Here is a 12,204-nt window from a genome sequence, read left to right on the forward strand (position 1 = left end):
CAGTTGTATCTATGGTTTTCAAGCCAGTTACATAGCATTCCATGGACCCAGTCTCCTGCTTGCTTCAAAAAGGTTAACAGCATTCCAATATCTGAAGAATAAATTAAACGGACTCAGTCAACGACGTATGCAGGAGAGGTAGCTGGTGAATCAGCCTGTTATCATGCTTCCTGACATAATTTAGGGCTCAAACATGGTTTCACTATAAGCTTCACCTGTATCTTTTATACTACAAATTCATATAACTGATTTCTGCTGAAGTCTGAGGAAAAGTCCTGATTTACTCTCATATTCCTGATTTTTCTTGTAATATCACCTAACAATAGTCAGGAATATCACAGCTAGCATTCACTAGCTTCCGTTGCACTTGATATTCACCAGCTCTCCAAGTCTTTCTGATATAAAGAATAAAGCAGTCTAACATTTTATATTGTGTAAATCTTAAGCTATCAGAAAGCTTTCTGTAGTATTGTTTAGTAAATACACATTCTTTAAAAATCATCTTCAGACTCTAACATGTTGGGGTTTTGATGGTCCCAAAACATCTGAAAGAAGAAACTTGAAGCTGCAAGTTCACATACACAAAATAACAATCTAATATGTAAGGCATTTTAAGGAGGTACTTCATTAGAAATGTTGTAGTGATCCACTAAAGGTTGAAACCATTGCTCAAAGTCATATGAATAGCATTTCAATCACTGACCAAACTGCACTGAATTCTGTTTATTTCCAAGAACAATTCCAGGTTTTTAATCACCTCTGAAGTCCAGTGTGGTTTATAATCTGTCAAGCATTGTCCCAGTATGCTAGCTGAGAAGACAAACCACGGTGCTTTTGCAGTGTGCTGGTTTTGGCTGGGATAGAGTTAATGTTCTTCACAGCAGCTAGTGTGGGGCTGTGTTTTGGATTTGTGCTGGAAACAGTGTTGATAACACAGGGATGTTTCCGTTCCTGCTGAGCAGTGCTGACACAGAGTCAAGGCCGTTTCTGCCTCTCACCCCACCCCACCAGCGAGCAGGCTGGGGGGGCACAAGGGGTTGGGAGGGGACACAGCCAGGACAGCTGACCCCAACTGACCCAAGGGATATCCCACACCATATGACGTCATGCTCAGCATAGAAAGCTGGGGGAAAAAGAAGGAAGGGGGGACATTTGGAGTGATGGCGTTTGTCTTCCCAAGTCACCGTTACGTGTGATGGAGCCCTGCTCTCCTGGAGATGGCTGAACACCTGCCTGCCACTGGGAAGGAGTGAATGAATTCCTTGTTTTGCTTTGCTTGCGCGCGTGGCTTTTGCTTTCCCTATTAAACTGTCTTTATCTCAACCCACGAGTTTCCTCACTTTTACTCTTCAATTCTCTCCCCCATCCCACAGGCAGGGAGTGAGCGAGCGACTGAGTGGGGCTTAGTTGCCAGCTGAGTTAAACCACAACAGTCCTTTTTGGCACCCAACATGGGGCTCGAAGGGTTCAAGATAACAACAGGTTTGATTATTTGGAATGTGCTAGATCGAGTTTGTAGCTGTTATTGCTGTTTAGCTATTCATCAACAGGCTTCTGTGCTTGCCACGGGGCTTGCTTGCCTTATGAATATTAGAGTCTAGTGCTCATTAGTGGCTGCTTTTTGCTTTCGCTGCTTGCTGCACTGCTGATCAACTCCCTCTGCTGTGCCTGGGAACACTTTGGTAACAGCAATGGCCATGCACCTGGGCTGGCAGATGGCCAGGGCATCGCTGCTGCTTCTGTGCTGCTGTACTGGGCAGGCTGAACTCCAGCGTGAACTCGAGTCGCAGGGACTGTGACCTGTGGATGAGTCCATGAAGGAGCAGGACACCCCAAAGCGTCTGTGGCCGTGGATAAGTCCACACCAGAGCAGGCACATCTCTAAGCTTCTGTGGCCGTGGTTATGTCTGTGCCGCAGTAGGTATACCTCTGAAGGGATTGTGGCCCAAGGATAAGTCCACGCTGCAGCAGGTACACCTCGAAGCATCAGTGGCTGTGCACAAGGTCATGCTGGAGCACCTCAAACTGTGTGGCCATGGATAAGCCCTCGACAGAGCAGGTACACTCCTGGAGGGACTGCAGCCATGGGTAAGGCCATGTTGAAGCAGGTTCACTCCTGAAGGGACTGCGGCTGTGGGTAGGGCCACACTGAAACAGGTGCACCTCAAAGTGACTGTGGCTGTGGATAAGTCCATGCTGCAGCAGGTATACCCCTGGAGACACTGTGGCTCATAGATAAGGCTCCACTTGGAGCAGGTACACCCCTAAGGGACTGCAGTCTGTGGATAAGTCCAAGCCGGAGCAGGGGCAAGGGGAGGAGTTCATAGCAATGTTAAACCAAATGGTCTGTTCCAAAGGGACCAGGGGTGGAGGTTGTAATGGAAATACCCTTAAACTGTTGTAACCCATGATTTGAGTTGCATGTTACAGGAATTACTATAGCAGGAACCACCTGAACCAATGGAGGACAAGCCTTACAAGAAGCGGTGCAAGTGCAGCAGTAGCCCGACCTGAGCTGGCTTTGGTGCCCAGTAACTCCAGCAACACACCACCTCTCCTGGCCTGAGTGACCACCATAACAGATGGAGCCCAAAGGCATGGACTAAATGAACTCAGTGGACATTTGTGGACATTTTAAAGACATTTCACAGGGGTGGTCCGGAGACTAAGGGAATGATATCTGTGTATTATATCAAGGGATGGGAAGGGGGGGGGGGTGGTGGTGGTAATGAGGAGGTATTGGATAGTGTGGGACCTGAGCATGACATAAATGGTATGGAATAAGGGGTGGAGAATGCACTGGTTTGGCTGGGATAGAGTTAATGTTCTTCACAGTAGCTGGTATGGGGCTGTGTTTTGGATTTGTGCTGGAAACAGTGTTGATAACACAGGGATGTTTTCGTTACTGCTGAGCAGTGCTGACACAGAGTCAAGGCCTTTTCTGCCTCTCACCCCACCAGCGAGCAGGCTGGGGGGGCACAAGAAGCTGGGAGGGGACACAGCCGGGACAGCTGACCCCAGCTGACCAAAGGGACATTCCACACCATATTACATCATGCTCAGCATAGAAAGCTGGGGGAAGAGGAAGGAAGGGGGGACATTCAGAGTGATGGCGTTTGTCTTCCCAAGTCACCATTAGGCGTGATGGAGCCCCGCTTTCCTGGAGATGGCTGAACACCTGCCTGCCCATGGGAAGTGGTGAATTAATTCCTTGTTTTGCTTGTGCATGCGGCTTTTGCTTTGCCTATTAAACTGCCTTTATCTCAGCCCACAAGTTCTCACTTTTACTCTTCTGGTTCTCTCCCCCATCCCACCATCAGGGATGGAGCGAACGGCTGTGTGGTGCTTAGTAGCCGGCTGGGGTTAAACCACGACATGCAGACACTATCTCCTGTCCATCTAAAGATGGTCCTTTATCAAACAAGTTTCAAATCTGACATAGGAATGTAACAACCTTCAGGAAACCATAGAGACCCTCTTTCAAGGGGAAAAGGATTAGATACAGTGCTTTTGTACAAAAGATGGCTGAGAGCTCCTCAGAGCTGCAAGAGAAAATACTGAAGGACTACAGTAAAAACCTTTAACAGGGAACTTCCTTTGTTTCTTTGTTCTCTTAGACCTCATTTTGGAAAACATCTTTGTATTTGAGGTTCAGCATGCCAAGTTACATGCACATATACTTGAAGGACTATCCCCTTGGCTAACAAAACAGAGGGAAGAATCAGATTAATCAGCTAAAATAAAGAATGACTCCTGCAAAGTCAGTTCGTTTACACACTAGATTGGAAGATTTCTTCCCCCCCCCAATAAAATGCAACTCAATCATTTCACTGGAGTTCAAGTAAGTATCATCAGGCATTTACAAAAAAGTAACACACACTGAAGGACACATATGTTTATCATTAAAGCTCCTTTCTACAAATTTTATTTTCCTACTCATTCCCTGAAGCCTAACTTCCTTCATGTTGCTTTTAGCCAACTTCCTCCTGGAAAGAAGCCAGGACTAGCATCTAACTACATTAGGGCAAAAATAAACAAAAGTATATAAATGCAGTTAAATTTACTAAAAGCCTTAGGTCCATATTTTGGAAGTGAGAAACTACTAAGTCATATTTTTAAATGTTTACTGAACCTTAATTAAAAAAAAAAATCAATGTTTTTTAACACAACTCTTCATTAAAAAAGCATACAAAATTTGCAAGGGGTTAAATTGGTAAGTTTAAAAGGATCCAATATCTGACAACATGAAAACATACCTTTCCACACAACATTTGTTTTTATGTACTGGCAGCCCAAGTATTTTCTAGGTGTAATTCGCCTTGGTTATAGAGATTAGATAAAATTATGCCACAATCTACAGGCTAGAATCAAAATGCTCATCTCCCATTTACCAAGTTGTGCACGGTTCCCTTTCCAAAGAGATGTATGAAACAAGACTTAATGGAAAAACCAAAGAACATAAGCATGGCCTTATGGAATACAGTAACACTTGAAACTTTATTAATTACTTACTGGAATTTTAAACAAATCAGGTGGCAGAGGTTGGTGAGACCCTACCTTCAGGATATTACTCTTCTTTCCTTTAAATGATCAGCTAAAAGGTCAACTTTTTATCAATTACACTCAAGTTCAAGAGAGTAAACCAGTTTCTAAATGACTGACTGGTAACCAGCTTTACTTGTGAGCTACAAATTCATTGCAACCTGCAGCTGCTGACAGAGAAGAAGAAATAAAAGGTAAAAGTTTTAGAAGTGAGAAGTGTACCAATTTAGTAATTTCCACATAGGAAAGTTGTCTAACCTATTCAGCAAACATAGCAGATTTAAAGACAGGTGCATACATCAATAGTCAATTCTTTTAACACAATCCATGCCAACATCTGTGGTCTTGCAGTATTATTTAATTTTGCCCACCAATTTACTTAGTATATCCACAACTTGTCTTCACAAGCACTTACAGCGTAACTTGAAGCAAGCTATTTTTGTGGCTATAGAAGGGTCTTCCTCCATGCTATTGAAGTCTGTAACAGTGCTCCTGCAGCATTTTCTGAGCGCAGCACTTAGAGAAAACTAATTTCCCTCAGTTATTGACCAAAGAAAAGGGAGATGGCTCTTCAGAGAAATGACGTATCTACTCATCATCAAATGAAATCAGTTATTTTCTGATTAGTTGACCACTGACTTTTACGCTTTCATTTGGAAATAAGGGCCTATTTACCTCTTTCAAAAAGGCCTACTAGTGGAAAAATGCAAGGAAGATCAATGAAACACAGATGATTTTTAGTGCCAGTCTGACACCAAGAAGATCCCAAGCCCATTCTATCCTGGTCTGTAAGTGTCTTATTATGGAATTTTAATTTGCCTTTGTCATTTTGTCTTTAGAAAGACTGATCACAATTCTTTTTCCAAAGGGCTGAGAAATACTTACTAAAGCTTCAGCCAGACCCATAAAGTTCCACCACTAATGCATTCCAAGGGAAAAAAAAATTACTTTGCTTAATGAATCTTGGTTTTTAGCTCTGCTGTTTCAGGCAGCATGGAAGTTGGAATTCCTTTTTACTATGCCTGAAAGTAGATCACTGTTTGAACTATATCTAACCAAGAATAATACCTGAAAAATGAGAAATGTAAAACTAACTTCTTCTATACAATGTCACTCTACATAGCGATGTCCAAAATGTTAAATTTTGGCTAGCTACTAGTTTTTGACACCCATTTTAAGCGACATTCGACTTCTGTAACAAAAATAACAGTAAGCTTTTCTAACATCCTCTTAGTTACACATGCACAGTCAACTTGTGGCAACAACAATCCACTACTAAAAGACTGGCCCCATCTGCCAGTCTGATGAAACCAAAGAAAAAAAATACACAGTTAATACAGCATAAGATACTGGTGAGTCAGAATTCTGTATCATCACAATATAATTACACTTTTTTAATTAAAAAAAGGATCAAGGACACATTATGATGTCATCAAACAGGTATTTAATGCTACACTAAGAATCATTAAGACTTAGTCATGGCAATAGGGCATAAGAAAACTCAGGAGTCTGAGAAGTTCAATAGCTTACCATGTAACAGAATGCATTACAACAACCTATTACCAAAACATTAAGTTTGGCTTTTTTTTTTTTCAAAGGGTTAAACTGTGGAGGTAAAAATACATCAGAAGTTACTTGCAAAACAATACAGATCAGATAAGATGACAGATTTTGGTAACAAAACCCATCAGAGACAGGTAAAATTTGTTCAGACAAAAGAAAATAAAGATATTTGGTGGTGGCTTTTGGCTGCTTCCCAAGTTGGAAACTAATACAAAAAGGTTAAGTGTTCACAGTCATTCCATCACAATACCTTACTTTTTGTCCAGAATAAAGCCCAACCCCAGTATTGTACTTCAACCCCAAATATACAATAACCACCTCACTGGGACTCAGAAGGATTCCTTTTACAGACAATTAGCAAACAAAGTTGACAGTTACGCAGCCTGAAACAACACGAAGACCACAGCATGATCCCTGTCAGCATGACTGAAAGGAGATCCCATTCTTCATCGCCCAAATGCTATAGCAGGCTCCACACTCCCCAGGCCCTCCCCGAAACACCACTTCGCGGCTAACTAAATAGTTTCCAGAGTTCACAGGAAGTTAAACAACACTGAGTAATTAAGGAAAAGCTACAGTTCACTAGATCGCTTCTGCTACTACCTTGTGAGAATATAGTTTCTGTGTACACACATACAACAAAACCACATCACAACTGCATATAAAATGAACAAAGCAAGACAAGAGCCCCTGCACTATTACTAACCCTCTACCCACTTATTCCAATCACCACTTGCTGGAGAAGGAAAAGACGCACCTCAGCTACAGACGCTTCAGCAGACAAGGCTACAGTGAAAGCAAGACAGTATTCCCAACTTAAAGGAATCAAAAAATAATGAAGAGATGGTGTCGGTTGTTACAAATACGGAAGACACGAGGCTTTAAATCAGCATGCTATCTACAAACTTAAGCGACATATATTCAAGAGCTTCAGAGAATATATCTAACAACTCAAAATTACATACTCCTATAATATTTACTATTTGCCCATTTTGTTTGTTTTTTAAATTATAACTTTTTTAATTGGGTCTTGGGAAAAAAGTTAATTAAGAGTACATAATCAAGGCAAGTATAGGTTGAGAAAACAACATTCATAAAGTCAGGATTTGCTTTCTTTATTGTTCCTCTTCTCAGACTACCAGAAAAGATTTTTCCTTTAAACTATGCATTTGACACTTAAAATGATACCTAAAACCTGAAATTCTACTATGTCTCTTCCTTAAGCATTAGAAATTTATTTATTTTTTCTACAAGTTAAGAAAACAAACCAGGCAGAGTAAGAAAATATAAACATAACGTTAAGTATGCATACCCCAACTTAGCTGTTTCCCCCCTTCTAAATCGTGATATTAGAACCTTGAATTAGCAAGGTAAACAATTTTGTTCTCCAAAATTCACGTGACAAAGGACTTCTCTTCCAATTTTTATTATTTCTCCATTTATTATCAATCCGACCCAGAGAACAAACTGACAGTAACTGTTTAGGCACGTCACTTCCCCCACCCCTTCTCGTAAACATCGAAAGGCTTTTCTCCCATCTCTTCCTCCCCATTTCAACCATTCCATCCTCCAACCACCTCCTGCGTACTCGTTCAAAAGCAATCAAACAAGTCCACAGAAGACATACGGAGAGCAATGAAGAAAAAAAAAGAACCCAAAAAAAAATCCAAGCCACCAAGCCGTAGCTCAGGAAGTCCCTAAGCCTCAGCCTGCGGGAGGAAGTAGGGCTGTTCTGTTGAAGCTTTCGCCTCCAAACATCTGCTCCTCTCAGAGGTACTGCTGGGCTGGGTGGACATTCAGTGACAACCTACAGCTGCTCTCGTCCCAGTTTATCAAATTCAGGCAATGCTGATTCATAATACTGAGTGCTTTCCTCCTGATCGTGCCCCTCTTTTTCACTGGCCGTCTCTACTTCCTCTCCTAATCCTTACTTGAAAAAGAATTCACATCCATCTATTTCAAAATAAGCCTTAAATCTTTTTAAGTGTAAATATAGAGCTGTACAATCATGATCAAAGCAGAAACCGAACACTGAAAGAAGGGAAGAGAAATAAACAGGCACATTTATGCAAAACATTTTTTAATACTATCTACCAGAAAGACAAACAAGGTCCAGTTACCTTCTCCTTTAGGCACGTGAAGTAAAGCGAATTAAAAAAAACAGGAAAAGAGTTTTGAATTTTTTTACAAATACCTTTGGAAATAAGTTAAACATACTGAATATTGCCAGCTCTTCTCTGTACAAATCTGTCTCCTTTCTACATCATTTGTACGTGACCTTTAAGAGAAAAAATTGCCCCAGGCTGATGTGAAACACTGTTTTGACACAGCCAGCGTTAATGCTAGCTCATGCTGGAAATTCAAAATGGCATGCCAGCTTCACGTTTGCTATAAAATTGCTCTGATTAGCAATGCCGAAAATTAGCACGAATTATATGGAACGACAGAAAAACGACACTAGGAATTGAAGCCGGCATACATAACAGGTAGCCAGAACAGAACTAATACCGACTTTTTACCCTTATTATATAATCACGCTCACGCGGATGCAGCAGGAGGTGCCAGTAAATGAGATCTCCGAAGCAGCATTTGAAAATTACCCCTCTCTTAGGAACGGAAGATCCATAGGTTCCCGGTTTAACGTTACTGCCATGAAGCCAAGGAAGAAACCGCCCCCTGCAGACAGACCCGCCGAAGTCGCCCCCGGGCCGAGGGCGAGAGCCCCTCCTCACCGCCCTCCACGGCTGGCACCACGGGGCGCTTCCATCACGGAGGTGCCAACTACCCACTCGCGTCCCCGCGGCGGCCGAGCCGCCGCCGCGGCCTGAGGCGCGGAGGGGCTGAGGCGCGCGGGCCCCGCGGCCCCCGAGCCGGCGGCAGGGCCGCGCACCGCGGCCTCCCGTCACCCCCACCCCGCGGGTCGCCCGGAGGGGAGCGGGCTTTCCCTGCCCGGCAGCGGCGCGACGCCGCCCGCTTCCCCGCTCCACCGCGGCGGGAGGGCCCCGGGCCGCGGGCGCTGGGCGGGGGCGGCCGGCGACGCCCCGCCACTGCCCGGCCCGGCCCCGCCGCGGCCCGACGGGAGGGGACGGGACGGGACGGCGCGGCCGGGGTCGCCGCGCCCCGCCTAGGCCCGGCCGCGCACCGCCCCCGGCCCCTCAGCGGCGGGGGGCGCGGGCCCGGCCGCGCCTCACCTTGGAAGCGTTGCCCGCGGCAGGGAGGTGCGAGCATCGGCGTCCCCCGCCGCCGGCCTCCGCGCAGCTCCCCCCTCCCCCCGGCCGCTCGCCGCCCTCCGCCGGCCCCGGCAGCCGGGCCACGTCCCTGCCCGCGCCGCGCGCAGGCGCACTCCGCGCGCAGCAGCCGCCGCCGCGAGGGGCAGCCCCGCGCCCCCGCAGCCTCTTCCCGCCGCGGGGAGACCCGCGAGCCCGGGACGGGGGGGGGAAGGGGCGGGAGGCGGCTCTGCCCCGCCGGGCTGCCCGCGGGTGGGCGCCGGGAACGGGCCCGGCCGCTCTTCGGGTGGTCGGGGGTAGGGCCTGCCGGCGGGAAAGCCGGTTGACGGGGGGGTTCCGGGCCCGGTGCTTCTTACTCGCGTGTCGGAAAGCCGGGTGGCAAGCTGCCCTTACAGGCGTGCCAGGTCACTTACGGGCTCTCTCCTTGCAGGTCCCCCCCGGTACGTCATCACTACTGTAACGGCAGCACAACACCCACCCCCCCAAACCACGAGCCAAGCCCCCACCTTGCTCCGCGTCACGGCCCCCTCTGCTGACCCTCCGTGCCCCCCCCCCCCCCCGGCACTCCCGGCCCTGCCCTTGCGTCCACAGTAGCGGCAGAGCACAGAAGCTGCCGCGTCGCCTCGACACAAGGCGAAGGCGCGTTGCATCTGCTCCGTTAAGAGCAGGCTTTTTCGGTGCAGACAGCGTCAGCCTAGGGATTTCCGTAATGCCATCTAGATGTTGGAAGTTGCATGTAATGACACGTTCTCCGGGAGCACCAGACAGCCTCAGGCTAGATGGGCCCTTCCTTACAAGCGTTTCTTAGCCACGTTTCGGCCAGGCACCCATTAGGTTACGCAAACAGTTGAGAGGCTGTCTGCCCGGAGCAGCTCCCCATCTCAGAACGGGGAACTCCTAGACAAAACCATACGGAAGTTTTCGTTTGTAAGGATTCTAATAAAAGCTTAAAAAAAAAAAAATCCAACACTACCAGGACACACAGACTACTCCACGCACTGCTTTATAGCCACATATGCAAAGAACGTACACTTAAAAAAACAGGTGAGCAGCAATAGCAGGAATAGGCTGTAGGTGGGCCTCCAGCACAACGTTTTTTGCCTCAATAAGGCTATCGACCGTTGCAAATAACAGCAGAAAAAGTGAAGTTGCTACAAGTGACCCCATAGGTCAGCCCAGTCACAACAACAGCCTTACTGCCTCGGGTCCTCTGCAGACAAACGGGGAGAGGGTCCCTGCTTTACCAGAGCAGTTTCACCAGTCCAAGAGACACCTTCCACGTACAAGATGCTGCTCCAAAAGACCTGCGTGATACCTTGCTCTCCAGAACGTACCCAAGTAAAAACACCGCATGCAACAGAACAGAAATTGAGAAATAGCATCAGAGACAAAAAAAATGCAAATATATTTTTTTCTGACAATAAGTGCTATCAGTAAAAAGTATTTTATCAAAGCATTGAAAAATCTTAGCTTTTACCTCAACAATTTCAGTGCCTCTATGAAGAGCAGTCACCCTTTCGAGAAACATCGCTGCTGAAAGCAAAATGAGAGAGTTGCCCTGAATTTGTAAGTGATTCAGGGGTGGGGCTAACAAGCTCGGCTGGAGCCTCCCTGTTTTGCAGGGTGGCAACGAGCAAGAAAGCCTGTGGAGGTGTGATGGGATAACGGGCTGATTTTTGCCACGGTGAGCTATTTTAGGAGCAAAAGGCCTTCTTACAGAGAAGGACAAGAAATTGATTTTATTTTTTCCTGTTTAACAGCGAGACCAATGGAGTTCTTGCTTATGATACCATTGACCGCGAGGCATTTCTCATCCAAGTAAGTAACTGCGCAGCAGCTGCCAGCAGACCCTTATTGGGGAGCATGCATTTATACGCCAGAGAGCAGCGAAGAGAATGTGCTCCCCTAGAGTAACTTTATGTAAAAGGTGAAAAGCATGTAGAATTCTGAACTCTCTAACATTCAGACTCAGATAGTGAAATAATTTCCGCAGCTGGCAGGTACCTACCTGGTAGGAACCACGCTGGTGCTTGCCTGATGGAGGAAACGGTTATTGTTTCTTTCATTCTCTCGTGGTTGTTTATATTAAATAAATAACTCTTTAAAATATGTGTAACAGCGTGGTGGTTTGTTTTTTGTCAGTGAAGTGGATGAGGATAACCGGACAGACGCGTCGGGAGCAAAGATGCTGGCTTCGCGCGCTTTCCTCTGACGACGTCGGGAAAATCTGACGCCACCCGACCTGTTTGTCCCAGTAAATGTACGTGTGTGCGCGTGCGTATACATGCAAGTATATAGTCCTGCTTTATGTCACCAAATATCAATCATCCCCAGCATCTGTAATTTATTTTAGGAACAGCATTCGATTGGGTTTCGGTTGGCTTAGTGTTTGAATTATTGACTGTTCAATCAGCCGTGAGAGTTTTCCCTAGAAAATGAAGGGAATTAAAACCCTGTAACACTTCCGTAACTGGGGATTTTTAAGATCAAATCTACTGATTTTTCTAACATCCCCCTTGCTAGTAACTGCTTAGGCCGCTAACGAAGGGAGACTCGGTGACGCGTTAGGCCTAGGCATGAGGTGACAGCAACATTTTTTTTTTCTCTAGAGTCGCCTTTCCCCGCTCCCTTCGGAGAAACACTCCGCCGCCTGCGGACCTGCAGGCAGGCGGAAGGGGGCTCCTCCCGGTGCATCCACGCCCGGCCCCACGGCGGCCCAGGCCCTGCCCCGGCCGCGGCCCCGGGGGCGGCGCCGGGTCCGCGCCGGGCGGTGGGGCCGCGGCAGCGCCGTGCGGGCGTTCCCCCAGGCCGGCAGGGGGCAGCACGGCGGGCGCCGGGGACAGGCCGGCCGGAGGCGCCCCGCCTCGCCGGC

At 46.8% G+C, this 12,204-nt stretch overlaps 1 protein-coding gene across 2 annotated transcripts in view; it reads right to left on the reverse strand.

Moving 5' to 3' along the window:
• EVI5 (ecotropic viral integration site 5) overlaps nt 1-9,363 on the reverse strand; it is a 90,852-nt gene extending 81,489 nt beyond the window's left edge. Inside the window, exon 1 of one of the 2 annotated variants that reach the window (XM_076337739.1) lies at nt 9,297-9,363. The gene's annotated coding sequence lies outside the window, so the exon portion shown is untranslated. Of the gene's footprint in view, nt 1-8,705; nt 8,725-9,296 lie in introns of those variants that run through there. The other variant, XM_076337738.1, reaches the window with a different exon arrangement.
• Between the last annotated feature and the right edge of the window lie 2,841 nt (nt 9,364-12,204).

This window comes from Aptenodytes patagonicus, chromosome 5, assembly GCF_965638725.1.
Source record: "Aptenodytes patagonicus chromosome 5, bAptPat1.pri.cur, whole genome shotgun sequence".
In the NCBI taxonomy this organism is placed as follows: Eukaryota; Metazoa; Chordata; class Aves; order Sphenisciformes; family Spheniscidae; genus Aptenodytes; species Aptenodytes patagonicus.